This window comes from Lithobates pipiens, unplaced genomic scaffold (genome assembly GCF_037356315.1).
Source record: "Lithobates pipiens isolate NorthernLeopardFrog02 unplaced genomic scaffold, aLitPip1_a1.2 Scaffold_3, whole genome shotgun sequence".
In the NCBI taxonomy this organism is placed as follows: Eukaryota; Metazoa; Chordata; class Amphibia; order Anura; family Ranidae; genus Lithobates; species Lithobates pipiens.
Genome location: NW_027507790.1, coordinates 203,757,177 through 203,772,297, shown reverse-complemented (window position 1 = coordinate 203,772,297; position 15,121 = coordinate 203,757,177). Strand labels below are relative to the sequence as shown.

The 15,121-nt window shown below is 46.0% G+C and overlaps 1 protein-coding gene and 5 non-coding genes across 7 annotated transcripts in view; all 6 read right to left on the bottom strand.

Annotated features, from left to right (window-relative positions):
- The window catches only part of SLC38A9 (solute carrier family 38 member 9), a 252,387-nt gene that overhangs the window by 117,457 nt on the left and 119,809 nt on the right, over positions 1 to 15,121 (bottom strand). The gene's annotated exons all lie outside the window — the stretch shown is intronic.
- Positions 2,012 to 2,175, bottom strand: LOC143941535 (U1 spliceosomal RNA). The gene has a single exon (XR_013264225.1). It is a non-coding gene; the product is annotated as a U1 spliceosomal RNA (small nuclear RNA).
- LOC143941534 (U1 spliceosomal RNA) lies at positions 4,965 to 5,128 on the bottom strand. Its single transcript, XR_013264224.1, has one exon. It is a non-coding gene; the product is annotated as a U1 spliceosomal RNA (small nuclear RNA).
- On the bottom strand, positions 7,923 to 8,086 carry LOC143941533 (U1 spliceosomal RNA). The gene has a single exon (XR_013264223.1). It is a non-coding gene; the product is annotated as a U1 spliceosomal RNA (small nuclear RNA).
- LOC143941530 (U1 spliceosomal RNA) lies at positions 10,880 to 11,043 on the bottom strand. The gene has a single exon (XR_013264219.1). It is a non-coding gene; the product is annotated as a U1 spliceosomal RNA (small nuclear RNA).
- LOC143941518 (U1 spliceosomal RNA) lies at positions 13,833 to 13,996 on the bottom strand. The gene has a single exon (XR_013264207.1). It is a non-coding gene; the product is annotated as a U1 spliceosomal RNA (small nuclear RNA).

Here is a 15,121-nt window from a genome sequence, read left to right as displayed (position 1 = left end):
TGCACAAAGTCAGGGATTTTGTAGGATTAGAGTCAGGCGTGTGATTAACCAAATTATACCAAAGCAGGGGCAAATGATCCTTAACATATATGTAGGCTGAAACACAGTCATTAACGGACACAGAAACAGCTGCGTAGGAGGCTTAAAACTGGGTGAAGCACAGCTAAAGTCTGCCACTAAGGTGAGGTTGTAGAAGATAGTTTCCAGTCCCAAGCCTTACACCATGGCAAGACTGAGCACAGAAACAAAGTCACAAGGTAGTTTGACTGCATCAGCAAAGTCACTCCCTGGCAAAGATTTCAAAGCAGACTGGGGTTTTAAGGTGCGCCGGTCAAGCTCTTTTAAAGGAGCGAAAAGAAAACGGGCAACGTTGAGGATCGGAGACGCAGTGTTCGGCCGAGGAAACCTATTGCAGCAGATGAAAAACACATCATATGTTTACTTTCCTTCGACATCGGAAAAAGTCCAGCACTGCCATCAGCCCACGGAACTGGTGGAATCCAGTTGGACCCAGGTATACCCATTTACTGTCCGCAGAAGTCTGGCCAGAGGCGGCCTTCATGGAAGAATTGCAGCCAAACAGCCATACCTCCGATGTGGAAACAAGTCTCCGCCACTCAACTATGCACGAAAACATAGTAACTGGGGTACAGAAAAATGCCAGCGGGTCCTCTCGACTGAGGGGTCAAACTTTGAAGTATTAGGCTGTTGCAGGAGGCAGTTTGTTTGCAGAAGGGCTGGAGATCGGGACAAAAATGAGTGTCTGCGGGCAACCGTGAAGCATTGCGGAGGTTCCCTACAAGTCTGGGGTTGCTTGCATTTCAGCAAATGGAGTGGGAGATTTGGTGAGGATCAATGGTGTCGACGATGCGAAGGTATACGGGCAGATATTTATCCATCGTGCCATACCATCAGGGAAGCGTGTGATTGGCCCCAAATTTACTCTGCAGCAGGACAATGACCTCAAACATACAGCCAATGTCATTAAGAACGATCTTCAGCGTAAAGAACAACAAAGAGTCCTGGGAGTAATGGTTTAGCCCCCACAGAGCCCCCGATTTCATCATCATCGAGTCTGTCTGGGATTAGAGGAAAAGAAAAGAGGGAAGGATGTGAGGCAGCCTACATCCACAGAAGATCTGGGGTTGGTTCTCCAAGATGTTTGGAACAACCTGTCTGCCGAGTTCCTTCGAAAACTGTGTGCACAAGCGTACCTAGAAACAACTATGCCGTATTGAAGGCAAAAGGGTGGCGACACCAAATACCGATTTGATTTGGATTTCTCTTCTGTTCATTGACTTTCCATTTTGTTAATTGATAAAAAACTATTAACACTTCTATTTCTGAAAGCATTCTTAATCGACAGCATTTTTTCACACCTGCCTAAAACGTTTGCACAGTAGTGTATTCGGAGGGAGGGGAATAAAAATAAATAAACAAAATAAATTTAAAAAAAAGCAAAAAACACAAAAAAGGACGCCGAGTGCCATCTCTCCAACACCCGTACATTCCTGAAGTCCAGCAGGGTAGAAATGGTTGGAGGAACCTGTCCTATTTTCTATGTTCCCCCCCTAAAGAGTAAAACTTGTGTGATGAGTTTCTTCGGTTTGTGAGTCCAAGGCCATGATTGGGAATGATCTGGAGAGGCAGGCGGGAGGTGAAAAGTAGTTGTGGAGGCAAGAGTGTCAAAGGTAGAGAAAGAGACCCTATATGCTAAATGCAGGGGGATGAACAGGCAAGTCCAAAAGAGGACCATGTTTGGCAGCGATCAGCTTTTAAGCATTGCTGTTTACAGAGTGGAATGGCGTAGGGGCCTGTAGCACATACGAGTAGCCAGGGAAATCTGTACATAGGCAAAGCAATTGTGTAAAAACTGTGGCGCGCGGGCAAGCTACGTAGCGCGCTTGTGTAAACGGGAGAAGGCTGTCTATAAAAACACTGGGAAACAGCCAAGATGTTGACAAGCACAAAAATAGGTGTTTTTTTGAAAGCTGTTTTTAACCAAGATGATCAGGGGAAAGCGCGAACGCAGTCCCCCACTACCACAAATTATGCAGTCGAGTTTCCTGCATTTGAGGAAATCGCAGGGGTCAGCACAGCCGGAGTGCAATGGCCGAGCCTCGCCCTGGGAGAACCACCTTCATGATCATGGTATCTCCCCTGCCAGGTAAGTATGAGTTGGAATTGACCAGCTAGTGCTCCCCGGTCGGGGCACGCCTCCCCCAAGTTATGGAAGCTTCCTGGACGTGGGACAAACTAGCCTTCCTCAGCGTTACACCACAAGCCAGCCATATCCCCCTAAAACAGTTAAGAGTCGTTAATCTGCCCCTAATAGATAAAATGTCCCCCAAATGTCTGGATTCTATGAAAAGGAATCTGCAAAACCAAACATTCCCAGCGTACACTGCAGCAGCACATAATTTTGCATACGGGGAGGGCCCTTAAGCACCCAGCCACAGCGTAGCGTCCCTCCACTAAACAAAGCCCGTAGCCTATTGCATATCAAAGGGCGCCGACGCTACACTGTTCACAAGCCTGTCTGCTCTAACTCACTCGCTGACCTACTCACGAGTCAGGATGTTAACTCTCACTTGTGTCAGTATGAAATGGCTGAACGCTTGTAAAAAAAACACAGTAAGAACTCAAGGCAAACAACTAAGCGCGCAGCTAAAATTCATCAGTGTGAACAGTTACATCTGCCAAAAACATTTTGAATTCCCTGCACCCTTCAACCTCTGCGACGATGCCTAAAGGCAGCTCTGAGCAAAAGTTTCAGGCAGGTGTGAAGAAATACTGCAAAGTAAGAATGCTTTTACATTTTATCGTTTTTTTGGTTTTGTTTTTTGTTTTGTTTTTTTTCATCAATTCTCAAAGTCAGAGAACAGAAGAAAAATCTACATCAAATCAATGTTTGGCGTGACTACCTTTTGGCTTCAAACCGGCATCGATTTTTACTCTTGCACAAAGTCAGGGATTTTGTAGGATTAGAGTCAGGCGTGTGATTAACCAAATTATACCAAAGCAGGGGCAAATGATCCTTAACATATATGTAGGCTGAAACACAGTCATTAACGGACACAGAAACAGCTGCGTAGGAGGCTTAAAACTGGGTGAAGCACAGCTAAAGTCTGCCACTAAGGTGAGGTTGTAGAAGATAGTTTCCAGTCCCAAGCCTTACACCATGGCAAGACTGAGCACAGAAACAAAGTCACAAGGTAGTTTGACTGCATCAGCAAAGTCACTCCCTGGCAAAGATTTCAAAGCAGACTGGGGTTTTAAGGTGCGCCGGTCAAGCTCTTTTAAAGGAGCGAAAAGAAAACGGGCAACGTTGAGGATCGGAGACGCAGTGTTCGGCCGAGGAAACCTATTGCAGCAGATGAAAAACACATCATATGTTTACTTTCCTTCGACATCGGAAAAAGTCCAGCACTGCCATCAGCACACGGAACTGGTGGAATCCAGTTGGACCCAGGTATACCCATTTACTGTCCGCAGAAGTCTGGCCAGAGGCGGCCTTCATGGAAGAATTGCAGCCAAACAGCCATACCTCCGATGTGGAAACAAGTCTCCGCCACTCAACTATGCACGAAAACATAGTAACCGGGGTGCAGAAAAATGCCAGCGGGTCCTCTCGACTGAGGGGTCAAACTTTGAAGTATTAGGCTGTTGCAGGAGGCAGTTTGTTTGCAGAAGGGCTGGAGAGCGGTACAAAAATGAGTGTCTGCGGGCAACCGTGAAGCATTGCGGAGGTTCCCTACAAGTCTGGGGTTGCTTGCATTTCAGCAAATGGAGTGGGAGATTTGGTGAGGATCAATGGTGTCGACGATGCGAAGGTATACGGGCAGATATTTATCCATCGTGCCATACCATCAGGGAAGCGTGTGATTGGCCCCAAATTTACTCTGCAGCAGGACAATGACCTCAAACATACAGCCAAAGTCATTAAGAACGATCTTCAGCGTAAAGAACAACAAAGAGTCCTGGGAGTAATGGTTTAGCCCCCACAGAGCCCCCGATTTCATCATCATCGAGTCTGTCTGGGATTAGAGGAAAAGAAAACAGGGAAGGATGTGAGGCAGCCTACATCCACAGAAGATCTGGGGTTGGTTCTCCAAGATGTTTGGAACAACCTGTCTGCCGAGTTCCTTCGAAAACTGTGTGCACAAGCGTACCTAGAAACAATTATGCCGTATTGAAGGCAAAAGGGTGGCGACACCAAATACCGATTTGATTTGGATTTCTCTTCTGTTCATTGACTTTCCATTTTGTTAATTGATAAAAAACTATTAACACTTCTATTTCTGAAAGCATTCTTAATCGACAGCATTTTTTCACACCTGCCTAAAACGTTTGCACAGTAGTGTATTCGGAGGGAGGGGAATAAAAATAAACAAAATAAATAAAAAAAAAAGCAAAAAACACAAAAAAGGACGCCGAGTGCCATCTCTCCAACACCCGTACATTCCTGAAGTCCAGCAGGGTAGAAATGGTTGGAGGAACCTGTCCTATTTTCTATGTTCCCCCCTAAAGAGTAAAACTTGTGTGATGAGTTTCTTCGGTTTGTGAGTCCAAGGCCATGATTGGGAATGATCTGGAGAGGCAGGCGGGAGGTGAAAAGTAGTTGTGGAGGCAAGAGTGTCAAAGGTAGAGAAAGAGACCCTATATGCTAAATGCAGGGGGATGAACAGGCAAGTCCAAAAGAGGACAATGTTTGGCAGCGATCAGCTTTTAAGCATTGCTGTTTACAGAGTGGAATGGCGTAGGGGCCTGTAGCACATACGAGTAGCCAGGGAAATCTGTACATAGGCAAAGCAATTGTGTAAAAACTGTGGCGCGCGGGCAAGCTACGTAGCGCGCTTGTGTAAACGGGAGAAGGCTGTCTATAAAAACACTGGGAAACAGCCGAGATGTTGACAAGCACAAAAATAGGTGTTTTTTTGAAAGCTGTTTTTAACCAAGATGATCAGGGGAAAGCGCGAACGCAGTCCCCCACTACCACAAATTATGCAGTCGAGTTTCCTGCATTTGAGGAAATCGCAGGGGTCAGCACAGCCGGAGTGCAATGGCCGAGCCTCGCCCTGGGAGAACCACCTTCATGATCATGGTATCTCCCCTGCCAGGTAAGTATGAGTTGGAATTGACCAGCTAGTGCTCCCCGGTCGGGGCACGCCTCCACCAAGTTATGGAAGCTTCCTGGACGTGGGACAAACTAGCCTTCCTCAGCGTTACACCACAAGCCAGCCATATCCCCCTAAAACAGTTAAGAGTCGTTAATCTGCCCCTAATAGATAAAATGTCCCCCAAATGTCTGGATTCTATGAAAAGGAATCTGCAAAACCAAACATTCCCAGCGTACACTGCAGCAGCACATAATTTTGCATACGGGGAGGGCCCTTAAGCACCCAGCCACAGCGTAGCGTCCCTCCACTAAACAAAGCCCGTAGCCTATTGCATATCAAAGGGCCCTGACGCTACACTGTTCACAAGCCTGTCTGCTCTAACTCACTCGCTGACCTACTCACGAGTCAGGATGTTAACTCTCACTTGTGTCAATATGAAATGGCTGAACGCTTGTAAAAAAAACACAGTAAGAACTCAAGGCAAACAACTAAGCGCACAGCTAAAATTCATCAGTGTGAACAGTTACATCTGCCAAAAACATTTTGAATTCCCTGCACCCTTCAACCTCTGCGACGATGCCTAAAGGCAGCTCTGAGCAAAAGTTTCAGGCAGGTGTGAAGAAATACTGCAAAGTAAGAATGCTTTTACATTTTATCGTTTTTTTGTTTTTGTTTTTTGTTTTGTTTTTTTTCATCAATTCTCAAAGTCAGAGAACAGAAGAAAAATCTACATCAAATCAATGTTTGGCGTGACTACCTTTTGGCTTCAAACCGGCATCGATTTTTACTCTTGCACAAAGTCAGGGATTTTTTAGGATTAGAGTCAGGGGTGTGATTAACCAAATTATACCAAAGCAGGGGCAAATGATCCTTAACATATATGTAGGCTGAAACACAGTCATTAACGGACACAGAAACAGCTGCGTAGGAGGCTTAAAACTGGGTGAAGCACAGCTAAAGTCTGCCACTAAGGTGAGGTTGTAGAAGATAGTTTCCAGTCCCAAGCCTTACACCATGGCAAGACTGAGCACAGAAACAAAGTCACAAGGTAGTTTGACTGCATCAGCAAAGTCACTCCCTGGCAAAGATTTCAAAGCAGACTGGGGTTTTAAGGTGCGCCGGTCAAGCTCTTTTAAAGGAGCGAAAAGAAAACGGGCAACGTTGAGGATCGGAGACGCAGTGTTCGGCCGAGGAAACCTATTGCAGCAGATGAAAAACACATCATATGTTTACTTTCCTTCGACATCGGAAAAAGTCCAGCACTGCCATCAGCCCACGGAACTGGTGGAATCCAGTTGGACCCAGGTATACCCATTTACTGTCCGCAGAAGTCTGGCCAGAGGCGGCCTTCATGGAAGAATTGCAGCCAAACAGCCATACCTCCGATGTGGAAACAAGTCTCCGCCACTCAACTATGCACGAAAACATAGTAACTGGGGTACAGAAAAATGCCAGCGGGTCCTCTCGACTGAGGGGTCAAACTTTGAAGTATTAGGCTGTTGCAGGAGGCAGTTTGTTTGCAGAAGGGCTGGAGATCGGGACAAAAATGAGTGTCTGCGGGCAACCGTGAAGCATTGCGGAGGTTCCCTACAAGTCTGGGGTTGCTTGCATTTCAGCAAATGGAGTGGGAGATTTGGTGAGGATCAATGGTGTCGACGATGCGAAGGTATACGGGCAGATATTTATCCATCGTGCCATACCATCAGGGAAGCGTGTGATTGGCCCCAAATTTACTCTGCAGCAGGACAATGACCTCAAACATACAGCCAATGTCATTAAGAACGATCTTCAGCGTAAAGAACAACAAAGAGTCCTGGGAGTAATGGTTTAGCCCCCACAGAGCCCCCGATTTCATCATCATCGAGTCTGTCTGGGATTAGAGGAAAAGAAAAGAGGGAAGGATGTGAGGCAGCCTACATCCACAGAAGATCTGGGGTTGGTTCTCCAAGATGTTTGGAACAACCTGTCTGCCGAGTTCCTTCGAAAACTGTGTGCACAAGCGTACCTAGAAACAACTATGCCGTATTGAAGGCAAAAGGGTGGCGACACCAAATACCGATTTGATTTGGATTTCTCTTCTGTTCATTGACTTTCCATTTTGTTAATTGATAAAAAACTATTAACACTTCTATTTCTGAAAGCATTCTTAATCGACAGCATTTTTTCACACCTGCCTAAAACGTTTGCACAGTAGTGTATTCGGAGGGAGGGGAATAAAAATAAATAAACAAAATAAATTTAAAAAAAAGCAAAAAACACAAAAAAGGACGCCGAGTGCCATCTCTCCAACACCCGTACATTCCTGAAGTCCAGCAGGGTAGAAATGGTTGGAGGAACCTGTCCTATTTTCTATGTTCCCCCCCTAAAGAGTAAAACTTGTGTGATGAGTTTCTTCGGTTTGTGAGTCCAAGGCCATGATTGGGAATGATCTGGAGAGGCAGGCGGGAGGTGAAAAGTAGTTGTGGAGGCAAGAGTGTCAAAGGTAGAGAAAGAGACCCTATATGCTAAATGCAGGGGGATGAACAGGCAAGTCCAAAAGAGGACCATGTTTGGCAGCGATCAGCTTTTAAGCATTGCTGTTTACAGAGTGGAATGGCGTAGGGGCCTGTAGCACATACGAGTAGCCAGGGAAATCTGTACATAGGCAAAGCAATTGTGTAAAAACTGTGGCGCGCGGGCAAGCTACGTAGCGCGCTTGTGTAAATGGGAGAAGGCTGTCTATAAAAACACTGGGAAACAGCCGAGATGTTGACAAGCACAAAAATAGGTGTTTTTTTGAAAGCTGTTTTTAACCAAGATGATCAGGGGAAAGCGCGAACGCAGTCCCCCACTACCACAAATTATGCAGTCGAGTTTCCTGCATTTGAGGAAATCGCAGGGGTCAGCACAGCCGGAGTGCAATGGCCGAGCCTCGCCCTGGGAGAACCACCTTCATGATCATGGTATCTCCCCTGCCAGGTAAGTATGAGTTGGAATTGACCAGCTAGTGCTCCCCGGTCGGGGCACGCCTCCACCAAGTTATGGAAGCTTCCTGGACGTGGGACAAACTAGCCTTCCTCAGCGTTACACCACAAGCCAGCCATATCCCCCTAAAACAGTTAAGAGTCGTTAATCTGCCCCTAATAGATAAAATGTCCCCCAAATGTCTGGATTCTATGAAAAGGAATCTGCAAAACCAAACATTCCCAGCGTACACTGCAGCAGCACATAATTTTGCATACGGGGAGGGCCCTTAAGCACCCAGCCACAGCGTAGCGTCCCTCCACTAAACAAAGCCCGTAGCCTATTGCATATCAAAGGGCCCTGACGCTACACTGTTCACAAGCCTGTCTGCTCTAACTCACTCGCTGACCTACTCACGAGTCAGGATGTTAACTCTCACTTGTGTCAGTATGAAATGGCTGAACGCTTGTAAAAAAAACACAGTAAGAACTCAAGGCAAACAACTAAGCGCGCAGCTAAAATTCATCAGTGTGAACAGTTACATCTGCCAAAAACATTTTGAATTCCCTGCACCCTTCAACCTCTGCGACGATGCCTAAAGGCAGCTCTGAGCAAAAGTTTCAGGCAGGTGTGAAGAAATACTGCAAAGTAAGAATGCTTTTACATTTTATCGTTTTTTGGTTTTGTTTTTTGTTTTGTTTTTTTTCATCAATTCTCAAAGTCAGAGAACAGAAGAAAAATCTACATCAAATCAATGTTTGGCGTGACTACCTTTTGGCTTCAAACCGGCATCAATTTTTACTCTTGCACAAAGTCAGGGATTTTGTAGGATTAGAGTCAGGCGTGTGATTAACCAAATTATACCAAAGCAGGGGCAAATGATCCTTAACATATATGTAGGCTGAAACACAGTCATTAACGGACACAGAAACAGCTGCGTAGGAGGCTTAAAACTGGGTGAAGCACAGCTAAAGTCTGCCACTAAGGTGAGGTTGTAGAAGATAGTTTCCAGTCCCAAGCCTTACACCATGGCAAGACTGAGCACAGAAACAAAGTCACAAGGTAGTTTGACTGCATCAGCAAAGTCACTCCCTGGCAAAGATTTCAAAGCAGACTGGGGTTTTAAGGTGCGCCGGTCAAGCTCTTTTAAAGGAGCGAAAAGAAAACGGGCAACGTTGAGGATCGGAGACGCAGTGTTCGGCCGAGGAAACCTATTGCAGCAGATGAAAAACACATCATATGTTTACTTTCCTTCGACATCGGAAAAAGTCCAGCACTGCCATCAGCCCACGGAACTGGTGGAATCCAGTTGGACCCAGGTATACCCATTTACTGTCCGCAGAAGTCTGGCCAGAGGCGGCCTTCATGGAAGAATTGCAGCCAAACAGCCATACCTCCGATGTGGAAACAAGTCTCCGCCACTCAACTATGCACGAAAACATAGTAACTGGGGTACAGAAAAATGCCAGCGGGTCCTCTCGACTGAGGGGTCAAACTTTGAAGTATTAGGCTGTTGCAGGAGGCAGTTTGTTTGCAGAAGGGCTGGAGATCGGGACAAAAATGAGTGTCTGCGGGCAACCGTGAAGCATTGCGGAGGTTCCCTACAAGTCTGGGGTTGCTTGCATTTCAGCAAATGGAGTGGGAGATTTGGTGAGGATCAATGGTGTCGACGATGCGAAGGTATACGGGCAGATATTTATCCATCGTGCCATACCATCAGGGAAGCGTGTGATTGGCCCCAAATTTACTCTGCAGCAGGACAATGACCTCAAACATACAGCCAATGTCATTAAGAACGATCTTCAGCGTAAAGAACAACAAAGAGTCCTGGGAGTAATGGTTTAGCCCCCACAGAGCCCCCGATTTCATCATCATCGAGTCTGTCTGGGATTAGAGGAAAAGAAAAGAGGGAAGGATGTGAGGCAGCCTACATCCACAGAAGATCTGGGGTTGGTTCTCCAAGATGTTTGGAACAACCTGTCTGCCGAGTTCCTTCGAAAACTGTGTGCACAAGCGTACCTAGAAACAACTATGCCGTATTGAAGGCAAAAGGGTGGCGACACCAAATACCGATTTGATTTGGATTTCTCTTCTGTTCATTGACTTTCCATTTTGTTAATTGATAAAAAACTATTAACACTTCTATTTCTGAAAGCATTCTTAATCGACAGCATTTTTTCACACCTGCCTAAAACGTTTGCACAGTAGTGTATTCGGAGGGAGGGGAATAAAAATAAATAAACAAAATAAATTTAAAAAAAAGCAAAAAACACAAAAAAGGACGCCGAGTGCCATCTCTCCAACACCCGTACATTCCTGAAGTCCAGCAGGGTAGAAATGGTTGGAGGAACCTGTCCTATTTTCTATGTTCCCCCCCTAAAGAGTAAAACTTGTGTGATGAGTTTCTTCGGTTTGTGAGTCCAAGGCCATGATTGGGAATGATCTGGAGAGGCAGGCGGGAGGTGAAAAGTAGTTGTGGAGGCAAGAGTGTCAAAGGTAGAGAAAGAGACCCTATATGCTAAATGCAGGGGGATGAACAGGCAAGTCCAAAAGAGGACCATGTTTGGCAGCGATCAGCTTTTAAGCATTGCTGTTTACAGAGTGGAATGGCGTAGGGGCCTGTAGCACATACGAGTAGCCAGGGAAATCTGTACATAGGCAAAGCAATTGTGTAAAAACTGTGGCGCGCGGGCAAGCTACGTAGCGCGCTTGTGTAAACGGGAGAAGGCTGTCTATAAAAACACTGGGAAACAGCCGAGATGTTGACAAGCACAAAAATAGGTGTTTTTTTGAAAGCTGTTTTTAACCAAGATGATCAGGGGAAAGCGCGAACGCAGTCCCCCACTACCACAAATTATGCAGTCGAGTTTCCTGCATTTGAGGAAATCGCAGGGGTCAGCACAGCCGGAGTGCAATGGCCGAGCCTCGCCCTGGGAGAACCACCTTCATGATCATGGTATCTCCCCTGCCAGGTAAGTATGAGTTGGAATTGACCAGCTAGTGCTCCCCGGTCGGGGCACGCCTCCCCCAAGTTATGGAAGCTTCCTGGACGTGGGACAAACTAGCCTTCCTCAGCGTTACACCACAAGCCAGCCATATCCCCCTAAAACAGTTAAGAGTCGTTAATCTGCCCCTAATAGATAAAATGTCCCCCAAATGTCTGGATTCTATGAAAAGGAATCTGCAAAACCAAACATTCCCAGCGTACACTGCAGCAGCACATAATTTTGCATACGGGGAGGGCCCTTAAGCACCCAGCCACAGCGTAGCGTCCCTCCACTAAACAAAGCCCGTAGCCTATTGCATATCAAAGGGCGCCGACGCTACACTGTTCACAAGCCTGTCTGCTCTAACTCACTCGCTGACCTACTCACGAGTCAGGATGTTAACTCTCACTTGTGTCAGTATGAAATGGCTGAACGCTTGTAAAAAAAACACAGTAAGAACTCAAGGCAAACAACTAAGCGCGCAGCTAAAATTCATCAGTGTGAACAGTTACATCTGCCAAAAACATTTTGAATTCCCTGCACCCTTCAACCTCTGCGACGATGCCTAAAGGCAGCTCTGAGCAAAAGTTTCAGGCAGGTGTGAAGAAATACTGCAAAGTAAGAATGCTTTTACATTTTATCGTTTTTTTGGTTTTGTTTTTTGTTTTGTTTTTTTTCATCAATTCTCAAAGTCAGAGAACAGAAGAAAAATCTACATCAAATCAATGTTTGGCGTGACTACCTTTTGGCTTCAAACCGGCATCGATTTTTACTCTTGCACAAAGTCAGGGATTTTGTAGGATTAGAGTCAGGCGTGTGATTAACCAAATTATACCAAAGCAGGGGCAAATGATCCTTAACATATATGTAGGCTGAAACACAGTCATTAACGGACACAGAAACAGCTGCGTAGGAGGCTTAAAACTGGGTGAAGCACAGCTAAAGTCTGCCACTAAGGTGAGGTTGTAGAAGATAGTTTCCAGTCCCAAGCCTTACACCATGGCAAGACTGAGCACAGAAACAAAGTCACAAGGTAGTTTGACTGCATCAGCAAAGTCACTCCCTGGCAAAGATTTCAAAGCAGACTGGGGTTTTAAGGTGCGCCGGTCAAGCTCTTTTAAAGGAGCGAAAAGAAAACGGGCAACGTTGAGGATCGGAGACGCAGTGTTCGGCCGAGGAAACCTATTGCAGCAGATGAAAAACACATCATATGTTTACTTTCCTTCGACATCGGAAAAAGTCCAGCACTGCCATCAGCACACGGAACTGGTGGAATCCAGTTGGACCCAGGTATACCCATTTACTGTCCGCAGAAGTCTGGCCAGAGGCGGCCTTCATGGAAGAATTGCAGCCAAACAGCCATACCTCCGATGTGGAAACAAGTCTCCGCCACTCAACTATGCACGAAAACATAGTAACCGGGGTGCAGAAAAATGCCAGCGGGTCCTCTCGACTGAGGGGTCAAACTTTGAAGTATTAGGCTGTTGCAGGAGGCAGTTTGTTTGCAGAAGGGCTGGAGAGCGGTACAAAAATGAGTGTCTGCGGGCAACCGTGAAGCATTGCGGAGGTTCCCTACAAGTCTGGGGTTGCTTGCATTTCAGCAAATGGAGTGGGAGATTTGGTGAGGATCAATGGTGTCGACGATGCGAAGGTATACGGGCAGATATTTATCCATCGTGCCATACCATCAGGGAAGCGTGTGATTGGCCCCAAATTTACTCTGCAGCAGGACAATGACCTCAAACATACAGCCAAAGTCATTAAGAACGATCTTCAGCGTAAAGAACAACAAAGAGTCCTGGGAGTAATGGTTTAGCCCCCACAGAGCCCCCGATTTCATCATCATCGAGTCTGTCTGGGATTAGAGGAAAAGAAAACAGGGAAGGATGTGAGGCAGCCTACATCCACAGAAGATCTGGGGTTGGTTCTCCAAGATGTTTGGAACAACCTGTCTGCCGAGTTCCTTCGAAAACTGTGTGCACAAGCGTACCTAGAAACAATTATGCCGTATTGAAGGCAAAAGGGTGGCGACACCAAATACCGATTTGATTTGGATTTCTCTTCTGTTCATTGACTTTCCATTTTGTTAATTGATAAAAAACTATTAACACTTCTATTTCTGAAAGCATTCTTAATCGACAGCATTTTTTCACACCTGCCTAAAACGTTTGCACAGTAGTGTATTCGGAGGGAGGGGAATAAAAATAAACAAAATAAATAAAAAAAAAAGCAAAAAACACAAAAAAGGACGCCGAGTGCCATCTCTCCAACACCCGTACATTCCTGAAGTCCAGCAGGGTAGAAATGGTTGGAGGAACCTGTCCTATTTTCTATGTTCCCCCCTAAAGAGTAAAACTTGTGTGATGAGTTTCTTCGGTTTGTGAGTCCAAGGCCATGATTGGGAATGATCTGGAGAGGCAGGCGGGAGGTGAAAAGTAGTTGTGGAGGCAAGAGTGTCAAAGGTAGAGAAAGAGACCCTATATGCTAAATGCAGGGGGATGAACAGGCAAGTCCAAAAGAGGACAATGTTTGGCAGCGATCAGCTTTTAAGCATTGCTGTTTACAGAGTGGAATGGCGTAGGGGCCTGTAGCACATACGAGTAGCCAGGGAAATCTGTACATAGGCAAAGCAATTGTGTAAAAACTGTGGCGCGCGGGCAAGCTACGTAGCGCGCTTGTGTAAACGGGAGAAGGCTGTCTATAAAAACACTGGGAAACAGCCGAGATGTTGACAAGCACAAAAATAGGTGTTTTTTTGAAAGCTGTTTTTAACCAAGATGATCAGGGGAAAGCGCGAACGCAGTCCCCCACTACCACAAATTATGCAGTCGAGTTTCCTGCATTTGAGGAAATCGCAGGGGTCAGCACAGCCGGAGTGCAATGGCCGAGCCTCGCCCTGGGAGAACCACCTTCATGATCATGGTATCTCCCCTGCCAGGTAAGTATGAGTTGGAATTGACCAGCTAGTGCTCCCCGGTCGGGGCACGCCTCCACCAAGTTATGGAAGCTTCCTGGACGTGGGACAAACTAGCCTTCCTCAGCGTTACACCACAAGCCAGCCATATCCCCCTAAAACAGTTAAGAGTCGTTAATCTGCCCCTAATAGATAAAATGTCCCCCAAATGTCTGGATTCTATGAAAAGGAATCTGCAAAACCAAACATTCCCAGCGTACACTGCAGCAGCACATAATTTTGCATACGGGGAGGGCCCTTAAGCACCCAGCCACAGCGTAGCGTCCCTCCACTAAACAAAGCCCGTAGCCTATTGCATATCAAAGGGCCCTGACGCTACACTGTTCACAAGCCTGTCTGCTCTAACTCACTCGCTGACCTACTCACGAGTCAGGATGTTAACTCTCACTTGTGTCAGTATGAAATGGCTGAACGCTTGTAAAAAAAACACAGTAAGAACTCAAGGCAAACAACTAAGCGCGCAGCTAAAATTCATCAGTGTGAACAGTTACATCTGCCAAAAACATTTTGAATTCCCTGCACCCTTCAACCTCTGCGACGATGCCTAAAGGCAGCTCTGAGCAAAAGTTTCAGGCAGGTGTGAAGAAATACTGCAAAGTAAGAATGCTTTTACATTTTATCGTTTTTTGGTTTTGTTTTTTGTTTTGTTTTTTTTCATCAATTCTCAAAGTCAGAGAACAGAAGAAAAATCTACATCAAATCAATGTTTGGCGTGACTACCTTTTGGCTTCAAACCGGCATCAATTTTTACTCTTGCACAAAGTCAGGGATTTTGTAGGATTAGAGTCAGGCGTGTGATTAACCAAATTATACCAAAGCAGGGGCAAATGATCCTTAACATATATGTAGGCTGAAACACAGTCATTAACGGACACAGAAACAGCTGCGTAGGAGGCTTAAAACTGGGTGAAGCACAGCTAAAGTCTGCCACTAAGGTGAGGTTGTAGAAGATAGTTTCCAGTCCCAAGCCTTACACCATGGCAAGACTGAGCACAGAAACAAAGTCACAAGGTAGTTTGACTGCATCAGCAAAGTCACTCCCTGGCAAAGATTTCAAAGCAGACTGGGGTTTTAAGGTGCGCCGGTCAAGCTCTTTT